Source organism: Lonchura striata, chromosome 7, assembly GCF_050655825.1.
Source record: "Lonchura striata isolate lonStrDom1 chromosome 7, ASM5065582v1, whole genome shotgun sequence".
In the NCBI taxonomy this organism is placed as follows: domain Eukaryota; kingdom Metazoa; phylum Chordata; class Aves; order Passeriformes; family Estrildidae; genus Lonchura; species Lonchura striata.
The window spans coordinates 18,567,682-18,592,354 of record NC_140709.1 but is presented as its reverse complement, the minus strand read 5'-3'; the positions used below and the strand labels follow the sequence as shown (position 1 = coordinate 18,592,354).

At 40.2% G+C, this 24,673-nt stretch overlaps 1 protein-coding gene across 5 annotated transcripts in view; it reads right to left on the bottom strand.

The window, feature by feature from the left end:
• CSRNP3 (cysteine and serine rich nuclear protein 3) overlaps positions 1-24,673 on the bottom strand; it is a 101,564-nt gene that overhangs the window by 30,180 nt on the left and 46,711 nt on the right. Inside the window, exon 1 of one of the 5 annotated variants that reach the window (XM_021528591.4) lies at positions 14,492-16,446. The exons of 2 other annotated variants lie outside the window; for them this stretch is intronic. The gene's annotated coding sequence lies outside the window, so the exon portion shown is untranslated. Of the gene's footprint in view, positions 1-12,868; positions 13,161-13,195; positions 13,238-14,491; positions 16,447-24,673 lie in introns of those variants that run through there. 2 more of the 5 variants (XM_085584350.1, XM_021528590.4) reach the window with 2 other exon arrangements.

Here is a 24,673-nt window from a genome sequence, read left to right as displayed (position 1 = left end):
AAACTGAACTAGATACACTCCAGAACTCCTTTCCAACCAACATTTCTATGGCACTGTGTTTAAAAACCCAACACATCTGATGAGGAAGCTTGCATAAACTGGGCTAAATGGCTACTAAAGAAGACAGGTTAAAGCAGAGATTCCAGTACTGGCCAAAACGTTAAACAATTAGCACATTTCACGGTTTTGGCTCAGGCCACTTCTAGCTCTCCTGGATTATACAGGATGAAGCAGGTGCCAGAACCATTCCCAGCAGGCAGGCTGGATGAGGGCACCTGGGTTTTGGCAGAGGCCTGACAGCTTAGCCATTGTGGACAAGAGCTGTATCCTGCCACTTGGCAGCAGAAGCCAGAGAATGCTGTCCCTAGTCCATGTCTCTCTTATCTTTTCAATTAGCACAGAGGCAGTGCAAGCACAGCACTTCAGCAGGTTGTCTGCTATCTTTGCTCACACTTGGCCTCACACTAAGTAGTTTCAATGTCTCCCATGTGTTCTACAGCTCCCTTCAAGCCCCAACACCAGTTTCTTCCCTGGAAAAAACAAAGTGACAATGTGAACAGAATTGTAACCTTTCAGCATGGTATGAGTCATAACAAGATAAAGGCAGATATATGAGAATTACAAAAAACAAAAAAAAACAAAAACAAAAACAAAAAAAACCTGAGAAAACACAGTAAGAAAAAAAAAATAAAGAAAACGTAGGACTCACCAGGTTACAGTCTGTAAGTCTAATTCCAAATCATAATTCTGCAATTACTGAAGCCTGTCTATATGAAATTCATGAGTTGAGGTTGCAAGAACACAGTGGTTTCTTCCCGGTGCAAAGTTTAGTTCTAATTACTTGTTTTGCTTTGCTGACAAAGCATTTTACCTTGTCTGCCAGCTCCTAAACACAGCAGGAGGGACTTATGAGCAGGTTTAAACTTGCCTTTGTAAGTCAAAACTAGAAATTCCATATACATTATACAACATTTTAATGATATTGTTAAATTGTAAGGATTAGAACAGAAGTTTTATAATAAGGGAGTTAATTCACTTCTTGAGAATCAAAAGCTCTAAAAAACACACATGTGATTGTAGCAAGTGTAATATCCTGTCTCCAGCAGTAGTCACTATGTAATGCTTCAATGGAAAGCAATGGGATGCAAAATCCAGCCAAAACCACTGCAGATACACAGCTCTGCTTCCTCATCCTTACAGCCAATTTCCCCTAAGTATGAGACTTGAAATGTTGCTATATGACAGAGCCCAGCCTCTTAGAAATTCACTTGACTTGGTCTCCTGAGGCAACAAGTTTCTTATTAGTTTTCTGTGAGAAGTAAAAAACCACAACAAAACACATCTTCTGAAACCATAGCCACACCCCCTTCAAAATCACTGCAGTTTCAATCTCTACAGTATTTTGGACAGTAAGCAGCAGGAAGGCAGCAGTGTCCAGCAGCTGCTGTACTAGACAAAACTACACAGGTACCCTCCACAAAGTGGGGACAGCTGAGGAGAAATCACTGACATCTTGTTGCTGTATTACAGCGGTATTTCCATTTCAGTAGTGATTACATTACACAGGAGGCAGAGTGCTCATCCCTTAGAGAATTAGGAAATGCGTTTATATTTGAGGGTGTGCAGGGAGGGAACAGCGATGGAGACACAAATGGAACTGCACATTCAGATCTGCATCCCAAAGCTGAGGCATCTGTCCAATGGCTGCAGCTGCTGGAAAGCACCTGGCATGTTCCTGCCTACACTCCCAACCCCACAGCTGTGCAACCCTTAACAACCTGCCCACCTCTGGGGAGCTCCCCAAGCCACACAGCTTCTAGCTGACACTACTCCTCTTTTAATGTGGGAATGAAAGCATCCATCAGAAAGAATGAGGAAGAGAAAATGAGCAAGAAACTGTGCAGGTCTGAAAACACTTGAGCACTTGTTTACTGTTCAGATTCTTCCCAATTCTGAGTTAATAATCCCCAAAACAAGATGCAGAATTGTTGGAACTCAAAATGTCTCTCAGACATTTTTAGAGGTTCCAGGCCTTTGTCAGAAGCATTTTAGACCCTGGCAGGCAGCTGCAAACAGCTGTGATTTTGAGTTTGAGCCATGGAATGAGTTACCAACTTTGAAGGTGGAACAAGCAGTCACAAAGGGTTAGATAGTATAATAGAAGTAGTTGCAAAGTAGAGGGGAAAAATTTTTAGTATTGTACAGGGGGGTTTTAGCACCTGTACAGGGGTTTTTTACTTTGTACATGGGGGTCAGAAGTTCTGAGATGGAGGAAAGTGGGCTGAACCTGTTCTTCCTCCTTCTTCTTCCTTGCCTCCATGTTCTTGGTGATGCTGGCACTTATGGATTGGTTTAGAGTAGAAAAGCACCTTGTACCATAGGTAGTAGGTATTGGGGAAAAACTGTAAACATGTAACACATAATATATCATATAAAAGATAGCAGCAGCCCTGGGCAGGGGGAGAGAAGAAGACAGCAGACAGAGAGGGTGTCAGGGTGTGTGTGTGTCTCTGCCTGGGCTGCTGACCAAACAGCTGCAGCCCGAGAAGACAATCTTGTAGATAACTCACAATAAACTGCCTTGAGACCGAACAGCAAGAGGCTGCAGAGTCTTTCCTTGGAAGCACGGGTTGGAGGAGAGACTTTACCACCACACGAGACCCCTGACCAAACCCGGGGTTCTCACACAGAATCCCAAGAAGGTGCAGCTCATGAGAATAATGCAGAGGGAGCACTGGTCCCCAGGACAGCCAACACATGCCTGCTCCTGGAACTGGTGCCGTATTTCCTATGATTAGAAAACAAGAACAGAGGGAGTGATGTGCCATCTCAACAGGTACACTTCGACATCTCACAGCTACACCTGCTCAGTCTCCCCCCTGCAAGGGCACAGGGACATACAAATGGCTGATTATCGCCTGCTGACTGAGCAACAGCTGCTTTCACTGGAGCAACCAGAAACTATGAAATTACTCCAACGTCCTTGTCATTAGTTGTCCCTCAGACCAAAGAAGGCTCTGCCATCTGTCACCAAATTGTCTTCTTCAAAGGCATGTAAGGTCTTCCAGGGTCTCACTTTCAGGTTCCCCTAGCATAAAGGCACTTCTGCACATACCCAAAGTTACAGAGATTTGAGGTATCTGAGTAAGTTACGGTTGAGGTCTCCCTGGGAGCCTGAAACTTCGTGTCCTTCCAAGTAAGGTGTCAAAGAACAAAAGAAAAATCTCTTATGAGTGCAAAGCATGGTGACAAGGAAGAGGAACAGAAAGGCTGGGCCAGGCCTAAATTCATGAGCAATTGTTTATGTACCCAAATAAATAAAACCAAAAATACAATAAATACAGTACAGCACTTGGCTGCTACCTGTGCCCACCCTCTTTGGACTATGAATCTTGGCATTATTTTCTCTACAGCAAAATGATCTCCACCTAAACAAAGGACTAGGACGCTCTCCACTAAGCTATAGCTTAGGGGCAGCAGGTACTGAACAACAGACTCTGCTCTCCAGCACCTGGGTGGGTTTCTTAGCTGTACTGCTGTGTAAATTAACAAGAGACCCATTCAGCAGCTGATCTTTACAGGAGAGATGTTTTGAGAGGAAGAGTGACCTATGCTCTGCTCTTGGAAGGGCAGGTCAGAGTACCTCCCTCCAGGAGGTACTGGACTGTGACTGTGGAGCACTGGGAGCTCCAGCAGCACGAGCTATGCTTCCATGCTGAAGGGTAACCACACAAACACTGGGGATTAAAAACGTTTCTCTCTCAAACACCTAACCTCCAAACGCTTTGCTTCTTCCTTCATTAAGCAGACGTGACTTAGAGACTAATCCTGAAACCTTACTCAGAAGCAGAAGACCTGCAGTCCTCAATGGCCACAACCAAACCTCAGTACAAGAGAAAAACCAGTCCTGCTCAAAGAGCCATTGGAAGGACAGGGAATTTTACAGTCATCTCAACACTGCTAGGAAACACACACTCCTCCCTACACTTTGCACCTCTGCATCAGTAAAGAGCAGCTTTGCTGGCTCTGTAATGCCTTGTCTTCAAATGCAATGGGATTCTGTTCAACTCTAGAACACTTCAAAAGTGTTTGATACACAGAGCAGATGTATTAAATAATAGGATCTCTAGGGGAATGACAGTTTGGCTTATTAATTATGAAAATTCTGCTTCTGAACATAAATTGCCCCCTTCTCCCCCCTTCAATAAAAGGCAACTGAATTCCTTTAATTTATCTTCTGGACACCTTAAAATCAACTTTTTTCTCTAAACAGCTTTAATTACATTTTCAAAGCATTACATTGACATCTCCCAGCTAACATAACATCAAAATTACAATTTCAATATCTAGTCAGAACTTCCCTGTGAGGAAATAAACCTTATATTACACAATGCTTGCTTTAATTGAGAAAGCTTTAACTCTTGGGATTAGAGTTGCACAGTATGCAGTTGTAGCCTACATGCTTGCTTTCAAAAAATATTTCCAGGAATTATGACTTGAAATGCAGAGGAAGTGCAGTATAAGTGTCAACAATGAGACTGCCAAAGGCATGGTTGGAAGAAATGGCTACAACAATTTAAATGGCTAAACAAATATAGGCTAAAAGTCACGTCAAGGGTAAAGATATAAATTCATACTGCCTCTGGCAGGAATCAATTATGCTGGCTATTCTGACCTCTAAATGGGTTCTTCTGGAGAGCAAACATGAAAAGCTTATTCTCACTCTCTCGCTTTTTACCTATTTTCCCTCATCTTCATTACAAGTTATGTATGTATGTTCCACATGTCTAAACTTGGCAAAAAAAATATTTAAAAAGGAGAAAGAGATAAACGGTTTTATCTGCATTAAAAACCAATGATAGTTAAAAATTTTACAAATGCAGTGGTTGAAAAGCATTCGCACTCCAGAGAACATTACAGAAAAGACTTGAAATTCTTAACAGAGAAGTTTTGAGAAATGTGAAAGATGTGCCTAAAAGCATGAAAAATTACCTAAATTAGTTGGTTTTTGAAAATGGTAATACAGACTGAGTAACACCACAATGAAAGAGGCAAAACTGAAGAAAGAAAAAGTCATGAGAAGCGACTGAAGCAAAAAGATATGAAAAGATTCCTTTCCTACAGATGTGGGACTCAGACTGAGTTTTAAATTTCCTTCATTATTTAAAAGAAATATAAATGAAGTAGCAAAGCCATGCTCTGTCATGATCACTGGAGGCCAGTTATAAAGGAGAAGGTATACAATATACAGGTTTTGTATTTTTTAACAGTCAAAGTTGAGTGTTGCCATTCAGTGGTGTTTATCTATGCTATGTATCTGAACATATCGCTAAGGTTTTGCATTAGCTCAGCTCACTTTGAACAAGAAGCACAATCAGCAAAGGCAGTACTCATATACACAGCTTTTGAGCAGAACTAATCTGTGGAGCAGAACACTGCCCTAACACAGACCATTTGCAGCACCCCTGTGAAATAGATCTTTAGATTCAACAGGCGTCTCGGAAGTGTAAATACACATTGCTTTGGATATCAAAATAAATACACAGTCGAGGGTCATACAATGGAAAAATTATGCTATTTAGTAATTATTCTTTACTTAACTGCAAATTTTATTACTCTTTTAACATAGGTGTTCTTCTGTCATACACTGGTAAAATTTAATTATGTCTATACATTTAACGTACATGTTTACTATGCTTTAATAAAATATTGGTAATAAGAATTCACCACAGAGGTGGCATGAAAAAGGCTCTTAGCTTATTATGCACCAAATCCTGTGCTACTGAAGACCTGCCTGTGCTCAGCCAGCAGCCATTTGCGTTTCAGCACTGCTGCAGCATTACACAATAGACATGCTCAGCACGTTCCCTAATGGACACTGTTTCAACTCTCCTCAGTTCAGCATTCAAATTCCAGCTTGGCAGATGATTTTGACCAACCTCGTGCTTTTGCCTTGTCACATCCACTCAAGAAAAGGCACAGCTACAGGAATACCTTCTACTATTCCTATGCAAGCACTGACAGATCTGGGTGCTCCAGGAGTTTCCAGGTTCAGTGAGGGAACAGAGGAAAAGCAGTGTGGAGCCCCGATACTTCAACAGTCAGATTATATTCTTTCCACTTCAGCAACAAGACATTTAAAATGTATTGTATGATCTTGGTTCTTTGCATCCAGTGACTTATAAGGAACCAATCAAAATATTTTTGGCTGATGGGCTTTTTAAATTTTTTTTTCCTTTTCGTCCTTCTTTTTTTTTTTTTTTAACACTGAAAGCATAAAAATCTCGAATAAAAACTTGTTTTTGTATTTTTAATAAATGTTGCCATTAGAAAGAACATAATTAACCCAATTCTCTGATAAAATCACAGTGCTGTGCACATTTTTAAGACACCAGCTATTAGTAGTCATGTAAAGTTACAGACTAGCTTCTCTGATAGCCCAAAAGTCTGTTACTATTTTTTACTATAAAGCTGAAAGAAAATGGTAGAAACTAAACAGCTAGGAAAATACCAGAAAACATACTATTTTTGTCAGCAGAAATATCGGAGGAAGAATAAAATAGACCCCTAAAAGCAAAAAATTTTGGTCAGCAGGACTCAACATTCAATTGCCACCAATGAAATGAATGTAGCTCCATGGCATGACAGGAAAGTCATGACTTCATTCAAGGCTTGTCCTCAAGTGAAGCCAAAATTAGTAAGAATATGTTTAAGTGCATCTTTCTCCCTAGAGAATAAAGTCAATAAAACTATTTGTACTGGAAAATATACATTATTAATATCTACTGGAAGGCGGTGATGTTTTGAAATTACTATCTTCAAAAATAGCTTTATGGCTATAATAATTGAAGCTTTCTATCTAGATCAAGGACAATGCATAACCAAAATATAATGCTACAATCTGCATTTTTCATGCACACCCAAGAGAGTCCTAAGTAGGTATCCAGGTCCACAAAAAAAATTACAGAAAAATAAAAGATGTAAAATTCCAATTTGTTTCTAGGATTTGCTTTTTGACTTTGCACCATTCATGGTGTATGTATTCAACTCTGTGATACATTTATTTTTTTTAAACAATGCATATTTTTAGAAATAATATTATTTCATCAATTAAACACTGATGAGGGAAATTCACCCAAAAAAGGCCCCTTAACATACACAACAAATTACTGAATGCAGGAAACAGTGAATTCATATAACACAACCGTGAAGTTTTCTTCTGCCACTGATATATATGTAAGGAATTGACAATTCACCTTATCTTCTAAGAAGGACATAAGGTAAAAATAAGCTACTCAGCTATTAGCGAAAAATGAGTAGAATTTAATTTCAAGTTTACAAAAAAAAAAAAAAAAAGAAAGAAAAAATCTGAGAAACAACTGGAACTTAACTTTATTATTTATGGATTTGTCTCTTGGGGATGGATTACCCAAGGCACAGAACGAGGGCTGCTTCACTGATGCTCTTCCCAAGCGTCATGGTGTTTAAGCTTTCCTTTGTGTGGTTACTTTGATAATCAGGGTCTTAGCCACAGTGCAAATTGTTTTTTACTGGTGTGAACTAGCAATCTCTCTTTCCTATCTCACCACCCATTTGCACAATACTTGAGGAAGATTAACTGCTCCTGCTTTAAGCTCAGCTGACATGAGCTAACAGGTTAAAAAACTAATTTGGAAAATATTGAACAATATGACTGGCACAGAGAAAGCATAACTGCATAAGCCTAATTTCCTTAAGAAATTAATCAAAAAGATCAGCCACACAAAGGTTTCCAAGTCCCAGATTTAGTGACCATGGTATCATAGATTTTTTTTTTGAAGACTTTTTTTTTATGAAGACAGACAAAATATGTGTAATCAATAAACTAAAATGTTTTTCTGTAAGCCAGTAGTCTTCCCTGTATTTTAAATAATTGAAAACCTCAAAAAGGATTTTAAACGCATATATTCAATTACAGACAAAATTTCCAATAGTAATTTAATATTTGTAGCAGCAAAAATTCCCCATAGGTCCTTACTCACCTGTACATGTGTATCTGTGTATAATCAACACAAAGGCACCCAAAGGAAGGTGCCTGTGGTGCTAACACAAGATGACAGACCACAATAAGACTGACCTGAAATTACATTCCCAGTTGTGTTAAAATTGAACATTGACTCTCTTCACTTTTTTTTTCACTCTAAAGAAAATTGAGAGTTTATGCCTGTAGTGACTTGTATACTAATAAACATGTCTAAGAATCCTTTTCAGTTCACTTTATAATTCAAAGCTGAAAACTTCACTAGAAAGCTGACAGAAGAGCTGCAGGTCTAATAATAAGTATGTACCCATCCAACTCCCAGGGCACTCTTGTCAGCGAGACAGTGATGAATTGGAGCTGAGCAGTGAGCCCACTGCCATCTCATTGCCTGACTTGTAAGCACCTTATGACCACTCAGCACCACTTCAGCCAGGGGAGTCTGCTGGGACAAAATTAATTATCTGCCCTACACTCTTCTGAAAGCACTGCTGTGAAGGTATGTGGCTTACACTTCCAACCTGAGGTGGGTTTTTCTAATTATTTGATATATTTTGCTTTATTAAATCTCTGATCACTCTGTCTTTTCCAAAGGAGCTAAAAAGGTTAATACCATGTAATTTCCACTTTTCCATTTTATTATTGAAAGATGTTTGTTCAGAAGTAAGAGTGGGTGAGAAGGGCATAATGGTAAACAAATACAACTTAATTGAAAGCTACCAAGTAAAACCTCTGGCTACTCTGAAAGTGAATTCTTCCACAAAGACTCTGGTACAACAAGACAGCAAAACAATAGCAACTCTGGGAGTCAATTTCCCCCTGAGTCGTGGGATTTCCCTCCCTGCCCCTAAAATAAAATATTTAAAAGTCAAAAATGTTTGCTTCAGAATAGCTTCCTCAGCTGTCACAGCTCATGTTGGAAGTAAGCGGTGCTACCATTTGTTATCCGCACTAAAAACAATTAACAAATGCATCTTGTGGCTTCCAACATTTTTTGTTTACCCTATCACCCCCACACAAATGGCATTTACTAGAGATGGCTATGGCTTAGGAAGTGCCACTAAAAACATCTGCAATCCAGCTTCCTTGTTAACATACTCACGATACATTTAAAGCAGACTTCGTTCAACAGCGACAAATAACCGATTTTAAATCACTACGCAGTTCGTCATCAAATTCCTATCCCTACTCAAAAAAGCCGACGTGCTCCTGAAGGCAGCACCGTGCCGCTTCACCATCCCGAGGGAGCAGCCAGGCGCTCCTCAGGAGGGACAGGCGGCGGGCCAGGCCCGGGGCAGTGGGGCTGAGGGGCTGAGGGGCTGTGGGGCAGTGGGGCTGAGGGGCTGAGGGGCTGTGGGGCTGAGGGGCTGTGGGGCAGTGGGGCTGAGGGGCTGTGGGGCTGAGGGGCTGAGGGGCAGTGGGGCTGTGGGGCAGTGGGGCTGAGGGGCAGTGGGGCTGAGGGGCTGAGGGGCAGTGGGGCTGAGGGGCAGTGGGGCTGAGGGGCTGAGGGGCAGTGGGGCTGAGGGGCTGTGGGGCTGAGGGGCTGAGGGGCTGTGGGGCAGTGGGGCTGAGGGGCAGTGGGGCTGAGGGGCTGTGGGGCAGTGGGGCTGAGGGGCTGTGGAGCAGTGGGGCTGTGGGGCTGAGGGGCTGTGGGGCTGAGGGGCTGAGGGGCTGTGGGACTATGGGGCAGTGGGGCTGAGGGGCTGTGGGACTATGGGGCTGTGGGGCAGTGGGGCTGAGGGGCAGTGGGGCTGTGGGGCAGTGGGGCTGAGGGACTATGGGGCAGTGGGGCTGTGGGGCTGTGGGGCTGTGGGGCTGAGGGGCTGTGGGGCTGAGGGGCTGTGGGGCAGTGGGGCTGAGGGGCTGTGGGGCTGTGGGGCTGTGGGGCTGAGGGGCTATGGGGCTGTGGCCGTGTTTGCAATGGCAGCAGGACCCTGAGCGGGCGTGCCCTGCAGCCCTGGGGCCGTCTGCCAGCCTCCAGAGCCGCCGCGCACACACACAGTGCACACAGTGCACACACACACACACAGTGCTCACACAGTGCACACACAGTGCACACACACAGTGCACACAGTGCACACACACACAGTGCACACACACACACAGTGCACACAGTGCACACAGTGCGCACACACACACACAGTGCACACACACAGTGCACACAGTGCACACACACACAGTGCACACAGTGCACACACACACAGTGCACACACACACAGTGCACACACACACAGTGCTCACACACACACACTGTGCACACACAGTGCACACAGTGCACACACACGCACACAGTGCACACACACGCACACAGTGCACACACACACACAGTGCGCGCGCGCACACACACACACACACACACACACACACACAGCCCGGCACCGCAGCCCCCCGGCAGCACAGACAGAAAGTATCACTCACAGGCATGCACAGAAATGATTGGCCAGAATTGAATAAATAAATGTAATGTAGGGGCAGCATGCTAATGAGAGCTACAATACCACAGAGGCTTATTTACTCTGCAGCCTTGCAGTACATTATGGCATCATTGCTGGCATTTCCTCATCGAAATCCAACAGCTACGCGAGAAGGTGAAGCTACAATCGGTAAATGATGCTGTAGTTCCTGCCCGTATCCCTCAGAGCGACTGATGAGGGTCAGGCTCCATACTCTGCAGCCCACATTTCCTACTTCACATTAGACAATGGAATAAATATGCAAATCCCTACTATTTATGAAAGAGCAGGACACAAACCAGCCCCAAAATCAATCAGGATTTCATGTTATATATTTCATGACATTATTTATGAAGTACTAAACAAAACCATGTATCTTTTTATCTGAAAGCCTGAATGCAAATTGTACAATGCATTTGGATACATATTTTTAAGAAGTATCCTTGCTTATATTTTTGCATTTAAGCACAGAAAAACCTTAAAAAACTTAAGCAGCTCCTCTTCCTTTTATCCTTAACTTCACAGTATTTAAGTTGTCCAGTTACACGTATTAAATTGTTATGGCAATGCAAGCTTTTACTCCTTTTCCCACGTTCCCTATTTCTTTGTGGAAAAAACATACGAAGTAATGGAAAACTGAAGCAGAGCTGCTAAAAATACAAACCTCTTTTTGTAGGGTGGGTGTAGAGAAAGGGGAGCTGTAGGAAAGAATTATATGCAAATGTGAGGGAAGAAAAAGGCCACAATTTTCCAGTTTGGTTTTCATTTTTTTGGTATCAATTACTCATCTCCAATTTATCACAAGTTTCATTAGCATACTGTATCCATGTCTGTGAAGAGATGGAGAAATTAGAGACATGCTATTTATCTCAAAGCTGTTTTAGCCTAGTAAATATTTTCAGCTTCTATACATTTGTAGATGAGCGGTAGCTGTCTTTTATCTACACTCAATCCCTTTTCCAGGGTCAAAAAAGCCTATAACAACTCAACAGTGATCAAAACTCACTGGTAGGACTTCGAGTGGTATCAGCATTTTAAAGATGTGATGCAGTTTGGGGATATTTTATTGAGGAAAGGGCACATCTACAATCCAGTTTTTCTCAGCATCACATCTGGCTCAGAGCAAGGGCAAAAAGAGATACTGACAGACTGCATGTAAATTTAAGACATCTTTACCAATGCTGCAATATATTATAGCTGCCTTGCTCCAACCTGACTTTCCACCTGCTTGTTCAAAGGGAAAACAATTCTACACATCAACCTTCAGTTACATTTTAAGAGCAAGCAAAAGTTCTAGATGAGACAATCATCTGTTGCTATCTCAGGGAAAATATTTAAGTTTTGGAATTAAGTGTCCCAACATTTGCCACTGCGTACTCTAAACCATGACTTATATGTCTTCAATTTATATTGAACTTAAACTTCATTTAGTTAACTACTGCATCTGTCTAAAGCAAGACATTTCCCAATAAATGCAAATTCCTCTTTTTGATAAACAATGGAGATCAAAAAAACTAAAATACACAGTAAACTCTGCATCCTCAAACCAAAACATTGCACACCAGATTTAGGCTCCTCAGATCCATAAGTAAATTAAGACAGCATAAATAACATAAAGCTCCAGTAACATGAGAAATCAAAATCACGTGTCTGTCTCCAAAATGTCAGATATATACATAAAGATGTGATTCTCTTTATGATTCTTAAAGAGACTCAACAGCCCCCATTCAAATTGCAGCATAAAAAGTTTACATAATCACACTTTCAAAACAGTATAGATGGGGTAAAGAAAAGCGTGTCTTAAAATTGTCATAACTTGGTAGCAACACCTTTTTGCCTCAGGAATTTTTTCTTTAAGCTTTCTTAAGAAACTTGACACTGGGAATGTTTTTAAGAGCCTGATCCACAGGAAAAACGTTTTGTTTTCTTCCTATATAAACAGACAAGAAAGGTGTATTTCAAAGTTGTGATTCCCTTGTAACAGTGGGAATGCTGTTCTGTAGAGATGCTCCTATTGTTATTTAACTGCACACTGTTAATTTTATCTCTGTATGCATTTACTGTAAGTACGTAACTGCCTCATAAAGTTAAATTTAAAATACACTGTACTCATTTTAGACGAATATAGTAATTATACGATAATTGTATGACTGTATATTTCTATATATTCTCCATTTAAATTAGCATAGAGTGATATGTTCAGTGTTATCCTATCTTACGGCACATACTGCAGGTGTCACTGCGATATTACCAGGGTTCTCTGTAGAATAAATTAATAGCTGCACATAAGTACCGTGAAAAAGTGCTTTTACACATCCTTTCTGATCTATTGTCTAAAACATGAACAGGCCTGCGTTCTGAGATGCGAAGCTGTGTCAGGGTTGGAAAATAAAATTACCTTTTACCGGAGAACCGTTTTAAAGCAGGGACTGCAAAGCACCTTCGCTTAGGCAGCGGCAACATTTGCAACTGGGAAATGATGCGCTTAAAGCCAAAGCACATTTCCCACTGCGGAAGCGCGCGGGCCGCGCGGCCCCGTCCGTGTCCGTGTCCGTGTCTGTGTCCGTGTCCGTGCCCGTGTCCGTGTCCGTGCCCGTGTCCGTGCCCGTGCCCGTGCCCGTGCCCGTGCCCGTGTCCGTGCCCGAGCCCGAGCCCGGGCGCGCTCCCGCGCAGGGGCCGGAGCGGCCGCGGCTCCGCCGCCCGGCCCGCGCCGCGCCCGCCCTACCTGCCCGCGCCCCTCCGCGCGCCGCCGCGCCGCCCCCTCATTTGCATGGCCCGGCCCCGCCCCCCGCGGGGCATGCTGGGCACGGCCCCCGCCCCGCGCCCCGGGCCCGCCGGAGCGGGCGCAGCGCCCGCCCGCCCGCCCGGCCGGCGTTTCCCGGGAGACGCGCTCCCGCCCCGGCGCTGCAGCCGCAGCCCGGCCTTCCTTTCCCCTTCTCCCCGTCTGTGCTTACCGAGCGCGGGCTCCGCCGCGCGCGCAGCCGGCCCCGCACAAAGCGAGCCCGTGCGCGCCGACCGCTCCAGCCCCGCACGGCCACAGAATAAACGCGCTATTTATACAGCACATTTCTCCCTTAAAATGATAAGTACGCATGAAAAGAGATGCTGTTCTCCGCATTTCGAGTTTGGTTTCTTTATTTCCCCAATGGCTTTTCAAGGGCTCCATCGCCTTCCTGCTAAAATTCTCCCCAAAAATCAGCATATCTAATTTACAACCTTCAGCACTCAGAAAAGAAAGAAAAAAAAAAAACCCCAAACCCAATACTGTAACGAGATTTAAGGAATAAAACTTTTAATGGTTAATTTCGACATGATGTGAAATCACCGAGAATTTTCATGTCTCTCTAAGAAAAACAGGCCACAGAAATCTTTGGGAATAGTTTCCAAAAAATAAAATAATTATCTATAATTAACTAAGAACTACTATGAGAAATAATTACTCACTCGAAAAATAATAACATATTTTGCATTAACATTAGAGTGAAATGCATGCAGAGGGTTATAATGGATCACTCCCATGTGTATACAATTGCGTTAAAAAGAACACGAAACACCACTTCTAAAAATTTCCAAGAATGTGGAGGAAAAGAACCCATATAAGTGCACTATTAGATATGCTCTAATGTTACATTATGTTTAACCAAACACAAACACTAAAGATCTCCTACTGAGAAAGAATTAGTCTCGAATACATAGCAGAGTAATAGATTGTTGTTACTAAATATTTTATGATATTGGTAAATGATCCATCTAGCATAAATTTAATTTTACTTGCTATCCCATTTTTCATGCACAATTGAAGTTTGAATTGCATAGGAATAATGGTAAAAACATTTTCACAATGAATTTGATCACAGAACTTAACACAATTTATTTAGCTTGGTATCACACTGATGTGCATCCTTCCAATCCCACCTTACTAAATAAAAAAACCCTGGCTTTATTAACAATAAAGAAATAGCAAAAAACGCATTTATATTTAAAACACTAAAGTGTGTGAAGAATCTATAAAACAACTGACCTGTTCAAATTGTTGTTTTTCCAATCCATGCACTGTTTTTATTAATTAGGACCCAAACCAGATTGATCGTCATTTTATAACGTTTGACATATTCACTGTCTTCCCACTTCCAGCAGAATCTTCTTAAATTTCTCAGCACTGTGTTTTATTGCTGGTACCATATGCTTTATTGTTCAGCCACAAGAGCTTCACTCTGCACAAAGACTCATTACCTACTGCTTGCTGAGCAGCTTCGGGCTCACTGAGGCTGCCTGTGTGATCACATGGGAGTTTTGTCTGAGAAAGCCAGGCATGCCACTGATTTCACCAGCTACGGATATTTTTATCAGCTGAGGTCTACTATGAGGAAGGAATAACAAATGCTGAGGCTTCTTTAGTTCTTAAGACAGCGGTTGTTATGGAAATCCCCTGAACTTTTTTTTTTTTTTAATTATTATTATCGTTCCCACTGTAACACTGGTCCAAGAAGAAATTCAAAAGATTGGTTACACACAATTTTTTTCTTGCGGGGAGTGGCACAAGCCATGCATTGTCTGCATCGCTCTGCACACAGTACACACTGAAATTAATATTCCAAAGAGGTAATATTTTGCTAACACTTGATCTGCCAGTGTTTATGTGGAGGACAAGCTTCAAAATGAAAAACTGTACCTAAAAACCAGCCCCTTAATTTAAATTTCAGTCAAGGGCATTATCATGTAATCTGGTCTTAAAGTGAGTTTTGCTGGCTTCAGGGAGGCTACTCAGGTGAATAAGAATTGGCCATTTGAACAGGGATTACTCTCAAATCCAAATGACAAATTATGTAATACAGTGAAGTCTAATCTCTTCTTGCTAATAGTTGGTGATGCTGTGGGGTTTGTTTTCATATGTGTGCATGCACGCATTTGGTTGGTTGTCTTGGGGTTTCTTGTTTATTTTAAACAAATATTATGAATTTAAATAACATTTTATAATGCTTAAAAACTCAATATTTACCTGAGTATTTCATATTAGAGTAAGTGAATATCTAAATTCAAATTATAAAAGCCCTTACAGAAAAAGGTAAATAATAATTTTTTTTTCACTGATCCATTATCAGTATCAGGGCTACATGCTAGAATGTTTGGAGATATCTTGATTCCTACTGCAGAGTGAATTCCCTGAATATTCTAATTTAAAACTAGCTTTCTACAAACAGCTAGTGATGAGAAATGAACATCTCTCCTCCGCCCTGAAAACTCGTACTGAACACGCAATTATCCATAATATTAACATTGCAAAGATATAGCTATTCTACAAAACAGTCAATTATCTCTAGAATAATTCAGAGCATTTTGATAACATGAGATAGCAAAAAAACCTGCTTTCTCATTAACATTCCACAAATGAAATACCTCCCTCTTCTATTTGAGATCTCTCTCATTAGAATAAATGACAGCTTGTAGCTCATGGTTGGCATTATTCTGGTCCTATCAAAGTCAGTGGAAGTTTTGCTGCTGATTTGCATGGAAGAAGGGACAAGCATGACTAACAGATTCATTCGCCTTACCATGTCGTCAGGCAAATCAATGACAAAACTCATTTCTTTATTGTTCTTGGCATCTTGCTCGGTTTGTATGATCACTGTTTTGTAACAGTTGATATGCAGTCTCTATGATTACACTGAATTATACAAGATAGTTAGCAAAGGATTCAGAATTACCTACAACTAAATCCAGTAATGAGTATCTTCTATGCTTTCACATTCATTTCAGTTTTTTAAAATGCCATTATCAAGAATGAGTGTATTCTGAAGTACTACCATTTTCATCTATCCAAAGACAAGGACTGAGCAGATGTTTTGTGGCTGAGAACCTTCCACGTCTCTTAGGCAGGAAACGTTCCTGTGTGTACATTAATGAGAAGAAATGAAAGCGGACTAGAAAGATTGCTAACGAGCAGCTGGTTTAGCTACAGCTATGCATATTTTTTTCCCCTGGCGATACCACTGATGATGTCACAATGCTCATGTAGGAAGACATAAACAAAAGGCAGGCATTTTTGCTGCAGTAGCACTAGGAGAAAAAAGAAAACCCAAACATTTGACAGATGGAAAGAACAAAAATTGGTCAGGAAAAGAGTACTATTGTCACATTTTTCTGTTTGTTGTTATATACACTATGGAACAGTCCTCAAATCCTGAAAGGTGGTTACAGGAAAACATGTTCAAGGACATGATACAGTTAAACCAGTTCACAGCAAAGAGTTGTTTCTGCAGGAGACAATAGCAGCAAGCAGTCTCCATGCTGAGAGGCACCCTCAGTTAATCACTTCTTCAAGGTTGGTGGGGGGAGGGAGGGAAGCTTCAATCCTCCATAGTGGAATTTTGAATTTCCTAAATGTAACTTGACATTTTTGGGTAGCTAAATGATATTCCATCCAATCATCTCTTCTCACAGAGTTACTAAATAGAAGGAGGTCTTTGTCAGAGCCACACTGCTGAATTTCTGCCCAAATGTACTATTGAGGAAGGGCATTTCTGCCACCACAAAAGGGATTATAGATCACCCAAGAGATTCACAGGAGCCAAAACCTAGGCCTCCCTTGTCACACCACAGAAAGAAGAGGTTCAAATGACAATACTTCCTAATACCCTCCCTGTAACAGCCAGGATTTCTTCAGGAGAATTCAAATTCACCTCTCCTTGAAACAGTGGGGGAATACAAATGCTTAGCAGTCTCTTCCACCCAGGGTCTCTCATGGGAGTTGAGGCAAGCAAGGGCTCTCTTTTCTCAAATAAAAGGTTCCTTGTGAATCCAAATGGAAACAAATCAAGAACCTTCTGACCATCTGTAAATATGGATAAACTGTCAGATCCCACATCTACTTTGTAAGAAAATTAATAGGAACATTCTTATGCCTTTCCATTTCACAGAAGCTACAGCAAAAATGAACTGGTTAAGGAAATTTGGACTCTTAGTAATCACCATCATTAATAAGTAATAATTTTATAAATCTTGGTTTATTCTACTCTATATGCATTTAGACTCGAGTACTTTTACAAAGATTACATGCATTGAAATACATATCTTGGACAGAATTAAAAACCAAATAAAAAACCCCAAAGAAAAACCCAAAGACCCACAATAACCCAGAACCAGCCATAATCACAAATGAGACTAAGCCCATGATTTGAACTTCAAATAATTTCCACATAATACAACTACATTATTTTATTTGGTATCAAACTCAATCTGCCGTTCAGTATCCTGTATCATAGTTGGATGAATCACATAAGAATCAAACTTGTGGGAAGAGCACTGCTCAATTTCATGAAACAAAAAAGAGACAACTTGCACCACTCAATGCCTTGCTATTCTAAAGGTTGGAATTCTGTACCTTGCAATAAAATGCAAGAGGTCTGGTTTCTTCAAGTACACCAGAAATGTAATAACTTCCATACCAGTTAAGTAAACAGAGGGTTTTGCTGAAACTTTTACAGTCTTCTAGTACAAAACAGATTTGAAGCCCAGGATTTAGAAAATGTATTCAGTGGACCATGCTCTACTCCAGCTCTTACGAACAGTATGGTTCATATGCCATGGCTTGCAATTTATGAGCTACAGCAGCAGCTCTAAATGCCTCAGCACTGGATTTCAGGCTTGGGAACAGATGATTTGTGGTCATTTCTTCGGTAAATTCTATAAACCTTGCCCATGCAAACTCCTCTAAATTGAATCTGGGATGAGGCATAGCTGCATACTTCCCATGGAATTGTGCCATTACAGAAGTTCTACTGTGTTAAAAATGCTCACCTAGGATAAAATAGTGTAATATTAATTAATCTAAAATTACTGGTCAGTAATACCGGGGTAGGATAATCTTAAGTATATATTATACATATTTCTTTCTAGACCAAATATAATTTAATCAAATAAATTTCCTCACCCTGGGCCCGAATGTCTAGCTTTCTCTAGATCAGTCACAGCTAAACAATCTTCAAGCAGTGTCATGTTAACTATTCAGTTCCAAATACTAGGGCTTGATAGATTTCCATAGCCTGCCATGACAGGAGGGTGACATTCTTTGGGTTCCTGAACTGCACAAATATGAAAATATTACTCATTCATAAATGGCATTCTCAACAAAGAAATACAACCATGTTTTGAAATAAGAGTCTAATCAGTGAAATGAATGGAAATAGACAAAATCTATTTAAAAGGTGATATCCTCAGATCAACAGATGGATGGAGAAAGTAGCTTGTAAGTGAGGGGCAGGCCTGTGAGCAGCTGTTCTGATTTGTGGCACTCAAGCAATCCCATCACCAAACTTCATACAGTGACTCCTGGCATGTCAGTGTAAGGCTGCCATTGCTGTCCTTCACTTCTACTTCTGGCACCCTTACACTGCCATGCCAATTTGAAGGACACCATCTATAGTTTGCTTTTTTTGTGACTCTTAATATCTGCTTCACCAGAGGCAGCTTTTTAAATCATGGGGTAAAAAATTGCCACAGATTAAGAATGAATTCTCTACACATACTGTGGCATATAGCACAGCATATCCCTTCCCAATGATTATTAGCACAAGTCTTGAAAACCTTTTGTTTTTAATGATACATCCTTGCTACATCTTACATAAGCTACATTTTTTCAAGATAAAATTAACCTCTTCCAGGCTGATATCCCAGAGGAGAGCACACTTCCTTTCAGAAAACAGCGCTGAAAACTACTATACTTTAGAAGAGTTACTGTACACAAACAAAAATATTCCCCTGCAGTAAACGCACAGTTTCTTTTTCCTTTCACAATCTTTCTCAAAATCAAAGAAATACTAACTCTGGCAGGCAAACTACTGTACTGAGAGGTGTATAGCCAAGTAGCAAAAGAATCTCTTGACTGCTATTTATTCAGATGATATGAAAAACCAAAGCAAATAACTAATAATGTAATGTTCGGAACAGCCATCGTTCAAAATGCCAGGAGAGCATGGATTCTTTTAAATAAAACAAAGTAAGTTCTATTTGAAAGAGTAAAATGGTCATTTTCTCAGAGGAAAAAAAAAAAAAAAAAAAGGACAGAAGAAGGCAGATACTTGAAAAGAAATTGCCTGTGCTGTCTGGTATGGCTTCATAAGCCAGCTTTTCTCCATCCAGTTTCCATGACACCTCAGACAATCCAACATGATCCATGCTGAGGAGTAATTCAGAACTACACAGAGTATGCTTGGTGTGGTCAGAATTTGTAAGACATAAACAGAAGAAACAAAGGTGCTTTTGGCTTATAATTAACTGAAATACTTCTTACTCCATCCCTTTTCCTTGCTTGGTCCCAAAGCACACCTTTTCTCATAGTATCATTTTCCAACTTAAAAATTTCACTTGGCTGTTGACCAGAAAAAGTTTCAAATTAAATAAATTAGGAGATATTTGAAGCAAACATGATAGCTAGTATTTTCCCTCTCCAACTGTTTGGTTCTTCTAGCTCCCTTTTACGTACCATAGTGAACAAAAAAAAAGTTTACTGAGTCAATGCAGTTGGAACAGGAAAATAATCCCAATGGAAGCAGACTGTTTTTCCTTCCTGGACTAGCCCTTCCTGGACCTTCCTAAAGTTCCACTGCTGCTAAACCAGCGACATTCCCTCACTTCTTGTTTTCTCAGCTTCCACAGTGAAGCAGACAAGCTCTTTAGTTTTTGTCTTCCACAGAAAGATGCATTTTTTATAGTTACAATCTTCAAATTTGTTCCCATCTACCATAAAAACAAGTATTTTGAGTGGAGACAAATGTGAAAATATACCAGACACACAGACATATCTAAGAAACAATGTAAATATGTTGTTACATTTTACAGCAGTTAGTTTATGAAGCATTACAACTTAAAGCACAAGACATTTTCAACATACTACTTAGAATAAAATAAATCATTTTACATAGTGGACTTTCAACCTAATAGACAAGAAGATATCTAAATTCTAAAATAAAAGGTGCCTGCCTAAAATTGCTGAACATCAGCTTAGGATCTCATTCCAAAGAAGTGAATCTGCTACATTTCTTCCCACCTTTGTACATCCCACACAGAACACAATCATATAAAGCTTGAAAAAACACTGAATTCTAGGTTGTAAGGTACTTTTTGCTGTTTCAAATAACCTTTAAAGAATACAAACTGATTCTTCTTTAATAATTCTGTCCATTTTCATTTGGCCTGCATTGATTTCTTGTGTATCTAGGAGAGCTTAAAAATAATTTTTATTTACTTCTTTGTCTACCAGCATCAGCGATAACATCAGCACAGCAATGGGAACTTTATTGCTTATGCTGAGTTTTCTCTACTAGCACAACACAACACAATTCCTCCCAGACCTCACGTCCCCCAAATATTCCATGGCAGCAGCCTACTTTTATAAAGTAAAAGTCTTTTGCAGGTAATTTCCTTCTCCTATCTAAGAACACAATAATGATTTCAATTGCCCTAACATCAGTGTTAAAAAAATTAAACAAAATTTTTTCATATACCTTAGCATCCAAAATAATTTTCCTATCATATATATATATATAAAATTTCCATCAAGTTAAAAGCTGAACTGCTGCACTTTTACAGCAATTTTTTTTACTATGCCATTGCAACATTCTAAGGTTTCAGAAAGTGCATGAGCCAGCAGTATACTCCCACAGCCCAGAATTCCAAGTGCACCAAAAGAGGAGTGGCCAGCAGGTCAAAGGAGCTGATTGTCCCCCTCTACTGTCAGAAGAGTCCATCTGTGGAACTGAGGCCAGCTCTGGGGTCCTCAGCACAAGAAAGACACAGACCTGTTAGAGCAGGTTCTGAGAAGAGCCACAAAGATGATCAGAGGGCTGGAGGATATATCCTGTGAGGACAGGCTGAGAGAGTTGGGGCTGTTAAGCCTAGAGATGAGATGACTTCAGGAAGATCTCATTGTGGACATCCAATACTTAAAAGGGGCTTATGAAAAAGAGAGAGGGTAATTTTTTTACATGGCCAGATAATTCCCCCCTTTCCTTTCACTGTTTTAAACTAGGACAGGGAATATTTCAATAAGACATTAGGAAGAAATTCTTTAGTCAGAGAGTAGAGAGACATTAGAACAGGCTGCCCAGAGAACTTGTGGATGTCCCCTCCTTGGAAGTGTTCAAGGTCAGGTTGGATAGGGCTTTGAGCAATCTGTTCTAAGTGGGTAACATCCCTGTCCGTGGCAGAGGGCTTTGAATTAGATGATCTTTAAGATCCCTTCCAACCTTTGCTATGAAAGTAAGCCTGTCCAATTCAGAAAGTTTTCTAAGAAACACTGACTGTCATTTCTTTCATATAGGAAGAAGATGGATAGCAGTATTTGAATAGCCCCATTCATATTAGCAAACCAAGGGACAGTTCCAGGATGCTCTCGTATGATGTCAGAGATCAAAACGGACTGATTTTTAATTTGATTACACTGTTTTCAGCTGATGTTCAAAGTTCAAAATACTGTGGTTTTGGTCTAATTTTCCAAGAGCATAAAGGGTTAAGTATAGTCACCACATGCCCTGAGCCTGTGCAAGGATCAACATTTCTGCAACATGATGAAGTTTGGAAGTTCTTTTGTAGAAGTAGTTATTGAGTGACTGTTTTATCTAAGACTGCTACCTAAAAGGGATCAGAATTAAATAATGACTTTAATTAGAGCATTTTTATAATTCAAATATCTTTCAAGATTTCAGCATTTCAGATACCATCATGATTTTTTTAAAATTAAACTGCTTGAAACCTACCACCTGGAGAACTTAATGTTTCAGTTAGATTTTTTGTTCACAATCTTAAGCAGACACACTTATCACTCTGACAGCAGTACAATACCCAAGGGTTGAGGATGTCAGACTACAATCCCTAAAGACTGCAGCCTCTTGTGCTGGTGCACTTGCAAAGGAGGAATTTTTTTTCCCTTTTTAAAATCATTATTCAACATATTTTCCAGTGAACATCTTAAAAAATAATTAGACTTTCAACCAGGATTACATTCAGATACTTTGCATTAGGATCACTGATTTATGGTACAGACATAACCACAGGGACGGCTGATATCACCTGATACAAAGTTGCATCATCTGACAGTTTCCTGTGTTGCAGAAAATAAGCAATTACCAACTCAGTATGGTTTTTGGCATCCCTGCAATGATTTTGACTTCTCAAAGGGATTAATTCATTGGCCTAACATCTTAAGGCACTGAGGATAATATTGTTTCCATCATAATATTTTCCCTTTTAGGAACATGAGGACCATGTTTATTTCTGCTATATTAAGTTGAGATAATACTAGGCTTGTCAGATATTTTGAAATAGTGTAGTCAGTGTGTCTATTTTGACCTTCCAGGTCACAGCAAAGGTGCAAGCTGACAGCACCAGCTGTCATCTGCTGCTAACAGACTTCTACCACATCAACAGCTCCAAGCTCATAGGGGAAATCACTAGTTTTTTGATTGAAGAGCAGGAAGTCAAGATCCTTGGCTCTCTCTTTCCATCTTCTGGGGTGGGCAGATTTCAGTGATACTAGCACTGTTCTAGGTGCCAGCCTGGAGTTGCTCTCCTGCCCTATGTCCTCTTACATAGGCTCTAGGATACAGGATTGCAAATGCAGACTTCAGTCATTTAAGATTTCAAGACATACAAAGATTTGCCTGTACCAAACATTCTACTTTTTCAGAGCAAATTATATTCTCTCTGCCCTGGGTGTCTTAGATTGAGAGACAGGAGTGGCCCATTTACATTCAGAAAACATATTCTGTGTCATTTACAATGGCAATGAGTTCATAACTGTGCAGTGTGTATCCTGCAGTTTTTCTTATTATCTCCAGCACTGTGAGAATTCCTGAAAAGCTGTCACATTTAGCTTGCTACATACTTACAACAGCAAATTGGTACATACTCTGTGCTGATCTTCTTATTCTTTTCTGTAGTTGCAAAATTGCAAACAAGTCAAAAATTGCTTTATGATCATAATCACACAGGAGCAGACCCAGATCAGCAACTGCCAGCCTTGTCGTGACATTAGTGTGTCAAGCAATGACACAGGCAGTTTGAAGGGAACAGCAGTATCTTGAAGTAGACAAACTGAGAGGAGTAGGAAAACCAAACCCTTTGAGAACATGAGAAAGGGGTCAGAGACACAAAAGCCTGCCTACTTTTCTAGCTGTAGAAGCTAATCTAATTAAAAAATGCTAATTTCCCTACAAACCTCGCCTGATGCCTTAAATTAGTATACCACAATAACGACAGCACTTAGAGCCTTAAAAGCTATATATAACCTGATACATAATCTTACAAGCTAAGTATTTTAAATGTCACGCAGGAAGCAGCAGTGGATTCAAAGGCCTAGCATTGCAGAGAAAACAAAGAGCTTGTCATCTTGTAACAGTTATTTTTGCACGACAACTGACAATTTTACACACATAATGACAAAGGCAAGTTTTAAAAGAGATTTTAAAAACCAATTAAATACATTTGAAGGAATTGCTCCAAAACATTTGAAACAGCATGGAATTTAAAAAATTTTAAAGTTACCAATATTAGTGAACCCTGACTCTGCTAAGTGGACAGGAAAAGACCAAAAACTTGCCTCTGTTTCGAGAGGCAGAGACAAAGAATGCATTTATGACACTAAAAAGTGATGCTAATGGGGATACAAATAGATGCATCAGCAGGTCAAAGTAACATCACTTTTAAAGCAATATTGAGATATACAAGAGAACACAGCAAGAATGCATTTTTTTAAGACGAGGATTTTTTGATATTGAGATGGAAGTTGCTAAAAAGTTTGCATATTATTTTTCTTTTGCTTCACAGCTGACTTCAGTCAACTGTCTTGGAGGAGAGACAAACTGCTAACTGGAAAACAATCTTACAGTAAAAATCTGAGAAAGATACATATGTTGTTAGCACAGACACTATACATAAGCTTTTCTTTTTTTTAGATTAACCAGAAAAAGTACAGATGGGAATGAAAAGGCCACTAAAGATATAAATTTATAGAAAGTTCTAAGATATGGAAGGAACAAAGTGACTTTTCAAAAATAAACTGAATTAAAAGAATTAAAAGAATAAAAGAACTAAGAATGGGAAAAGGCACAACATTTCAAAAAGCCAACATTTCAGAAGATGAAATATAGTAAATTCTTGAAGATGAACTGTGAAAGATGAGGCCAAAATGTTTATTTTGAGATCTAAG